Consider the following 4,741-nt stretch of genomic DNA (forward strand, 5'->3'; position numbering starts at 1 on the left):
CCAAGAAAGACTCGGAAAAGCTCAGAGTCATTCTGGACTTGTCGCCACTCAACAAGTTCAGAGTGAATTGCAAGTTCAAGATGCTAACACTGCAACACATAAGGACCTTACTGCCCAAGAGGGCACATTCCGTCTCCATAGATTTGTCAGACGCCTATTGGCACGTTCCAATCAACCGTCGATTCTCCCCCTACCTAGGGTTCAAGCTACAACGAAGACTATACGCCTTCAGAGCCATGCCATTTGGGCTAAATATAACCCCAAGGATTTTCACGAAGCTTGCGAGCGTAGCTCTCAAACAATTACGCCTAAAGGGAATTCAGGTAGTACCCTACCTGGACGACTGGCTGGTGTAGGCAGCATCCGAGACAGAATGCTTGCAAGCTTCCAGTCAAGTGATCCAGTTCCTAGAGTATCTAGGCTTCAAGATCAACAGAAAAAAGTCTCGACTTTCTCCATCTCAAAAGTCCCAGTGGCTGGGAATCCACTGGGACCTAATGTCACACCGTTTCTCCATCCCGGCGAAGAAAGGGAAGGAGATAGCGGGTTCTGTCAAGAGACTTCTAGATTCCGAAAGGATATCAAGACGCGAACAGGAGAGGGTACTGGGCTCTCTCCAGTTTGCTTCAGTGACAGACCCAGTGCTAAAAGCACAGCTAAAGGATGCAACCGGAGTTTGGAGAAGTTATGCATCAAACGCCCGAAGAGATCTGAGAAGACCAGTTCCGCTTCGGCTACGTACTCTTCTCAGGCCTTGGTCCTAAGCCAGACATCTAAAGAAGTCGGTTCTTCTTCAGCCACCTCCCCCGTCGGTGACGATTCACTCAGACGCCTCGAAGGAGGGATGGGGAGGTCACTCTCATCGGAAAAAAGTCCAGGGGACTTGGTCCAAGCTATTCAAGACCTTTCACATAAACTTTCTAGAAGCTATGGCAGTGCTCCTTACCTTAAAGAAAGTCTCCCCGCGTCACTCGATCCACATAAGGTTGGTGATGGACAGCGAGGTAGTTGTGAGATGCTTGAATCGACAAGGATCGAGGTCACCACCTCTCAACCAGGTGATGTTGGCCATCTTCCGATTGGCGGAAGAGAAGAAGTGGTACCTGTCGGCAGTTCACCTTCAAGGAGTCCGCAATGTGACAGCGGACGCTCTATCCAGGTTCACACCGATAGAGTCGGAATGGTCCTTAGACGCAGGATCATTCTCCTTCATTCTGAATCAAGTCCCAGAACTGCAGATAGACCTCTTTGCGACGAAAGACAACAAGAAGTTGCCCCTGTACGTGTCCCCGTACGAGGACCCCTTAGCGGAAGCAGTGGACGCGATGTCCCTCGACTGGAACAGATGGTCCAGGATTTATCTGTTCCCTCCTCACAACCTTCATTTGAGGGTCCTCAACAAACTGAGATCCTTCAAGGGGGTAGCGGCAATAGTGCCCCACAGGTGGCCGAACAGCGTGTGGTTCCCCCTGGCATTGGAACTACGGCTGAAGTTTGTACCGCTACCAGATCCAGTTCTGACCCACCGAGTCCAGAAGTCTACTGTCTGCGCTTCATTACAAAAAACCCGGACCCTGCAGGTCATGATTTTCTCTCCCTAGCGGTGAGAAAGCGTTTCGGGATTTCGAAAGCCAGCATAGACTTCCTAGAGGAAAATAAGTGCAAATCTACTAGAAGGCAATAAAGTTCTGAAAGCCTGCGCTAGGCTCAGACCTTCAGCACCTCCAAAGCCCATTTCATGGTCTTTAGACAAAGTTCTTCATTTCGCTTCTCTGTGGAGCAATGAGGAGGGTGCGTTAATGGATTTGACCCAAAAAGTTATTTTCCTATTTGCACTCGCGTCCGGGGCCAGGGTTAGTGAGATTGTAGCCCTCTCGAGAGAGGAAGGTCGTGTTCAGTTCCTGGATGGGGGAGAACTGAACCTGTTTCCGGATCCTACGTTTCTCACCAAGAATGAGTTACCCACCAACAGGTGGGGTCCCTGGAGAATCTGCCCTCTGAAAGAAGATGCATCTCTATGTCCAGTAGGATGCCTAAAGGTCTATCTTCATAGAACTTCAGACTTCAAGGGTGGTCAACTATTCAGGGGAGAAACATCAGGCTCAAATTTATCACTGAATCAACTCAGGGCGAAAAATCGCATATTTTATTCGCAGAGCGGATCCTGACAGTACACCCGCAGGTCACGATCCGAGGAAAGTTGCTTCATCCTTAAATTTCTTAATGGTATGGATTTTGAACATCTTCGTTCATACACTGGCTGGGAGTCTTCCAGAGTGTTCTTTCGCCACTATGCGATTCAAGTGGAGCAACTAAAGAGTTCTGTGGTAGCAGTGGGTTGCGTCGTTAACCCTGCTGTTTAACTCTGCGAGGAACAGTGGTTTTAATTGGGACGATTAATTCCAGGGTGAGTGTGTAGTTACATACTGTGCTACAAACTAAGTGAGGGCACTTAGGTGCCCACGTTGACTGTTCCACTTCCAAAGGTGAACCTAGCATAAGTGCAGACATGTGTGCCGAGCGTTTCTAACGCTAATGTAATTGATTAGTAATACAGACTTTTCTGACCTTGATACCTCGGTATCTTAAAAGTGGCACTAATGTTTTTCTTTCAGATAAACAAGTTTCTGTTTACTATCATACTTATGCTTTAAGTTCTGGTTATCCTCTTCTTATATATATATATATATATATATATATATATATATATATATATATATATATATATATATATAATTGTTGCTAACCTGTCTGTTTATTGTCTGTCAATAAACTTGTTCTTGAGAACCTTGCGTCTCCTTCACCTGTGTCAATTTATTGATATAATTGAGCATTCATTCTATGTATATTTATCTGGGATAATTCTAATAGATTGTTCCTGTATGCAAGCTATGTTGCATTGGTTTATGCTTTCCCTTAGCAGGAGGATTCCACCCCATAAGGGGATGGTGGCGGATTTTCAGCTTCCTCCTATGCGGATATAAACCTTTGTCCAATACAAGTATTGTGCGGAGAACTGGTCGATATTTCATATTGACGCAGTGGTTCTTTACAAACTATGCTTTACTTAATATAGGGTGAGACCACTATATTAGCTTGCCTGGTATTCATACATAGGTATATGTACTCTTCGAGACTTTTCCAGAGTCTAGTAGGACTCTTCCCTGTAGGGGGCAGGAAGCTCTAACATGGTTTATGGTTAGTTGAAAAGATGTATAACGGTAACATCTTAGGTCTCTAGGTCTAGTCGACCGGGAAAAATTACCTCCGGGGAGTACGGCACGTTCTGAGAATCCACAGATACAGTAATGCTCTGGTATACTTCCATCAGGACGACATGGCTTGAGCCCAAAAAACGGATTTTGAGTGAAGCGAAAAATCTATTTTTGGGTGAGATGGCCATGTTGTCCTGATGGACCCGCCCTTCCCTTTCTATGAAAGTGCTGTAGGACCCCTCCCTACATACAGTATCTGTAGCACCTCGTGTACGCTACAAGGAATACAGATGGCGCCAGGATTGGCGCCAGGCACGCTTACGAAACTGGAGAAGAGGGAGCCTTGGGAGTGGCTCCCCCTTTTTCTTTCCCGTTTTCGTTTCTTGCCAATTGACCCCTCGATGTGTTATCTCTGTTTGGGGTGCAGATTGCCATGTGGCGTGTCAAGAATACGTCCTCTGATATGTCGCGATATCCCTTTCATTAGGGATATTCGCTCCAGGAGTTAGAATTCTGGGTACCTTAAGGTGAATTCTCTGGGAATATCGCCGTAGTTGTAATATACCCTAGGAAGCTACCCTATAGGAACTTCCATCAGGACGACATGGCCATCTCACCCAAAAATAGATTTTTCGCTTCGCTCAAAATCTGTTATATATATATATATATATATATATATATATATATATATATATATATATATATATATACTGTATATATACATATATATGTATATATATAAATATATATATATATATATATATATATATATATATATATATATATGCATATATATACAGTATATATATGCGTGTATATATAAATATATATATATATATATATATATATATATATATATATATATATTTATATATACACATATATATGTATATATGTACATATATATGTGTATATATATATATAAGAATACATATATGTATATATATATATATATATATATATATATATATATATATTTATTTATATATATATATATATATATATATATATTTATATATATATATATTTACATATATATATATATAAATATATATATATATATATATATATATATATATATATATATATATATATATATATATATATATATATATGTATATATATATATATATATATATATATATATATATATATATATATATAAGTCATTTGAAGCGAAATATCTGTTAGTTCGTATGGATCAAAGATCTTTAATACTCGTCGTTGAGCTAAAATTTGGTTCATAATTATTTTATGGCATTATTCTAATTGAATTAAACTTTTATAATACATATTATTCATAGTGTAAGTATGCAAAAGCTATTGAAATAAAGAATACTTTTGATGCGAAAAGTTTATTGATTAACACTTGCATTCTCGTAAACTATTATTATTATTATTATTATTATTATTATTATTATTATTATTATTATTATTATTATTATTATTATTATCAATGAATAGACATCCAATGCAAAATAAGGTAAAAATTGTAATATTCACATCAAAATACTTCATTAACTATT

Source organism: Palaemon carinicauda, chromosome 7 (assembly GCF_036898095.1).
Source record: "Palaemon carinicauda isolate YSFRI2023 chromosome 7, ASM3689809v2, whole genome shotgun sequence".
Classification (NCBI taxonomy): Eukaryota; Metazoa; Arthropoda; class Malacostraca; order Decapoda; family Palaemonidae; genus Palaemon; species Palaemon carinicauda.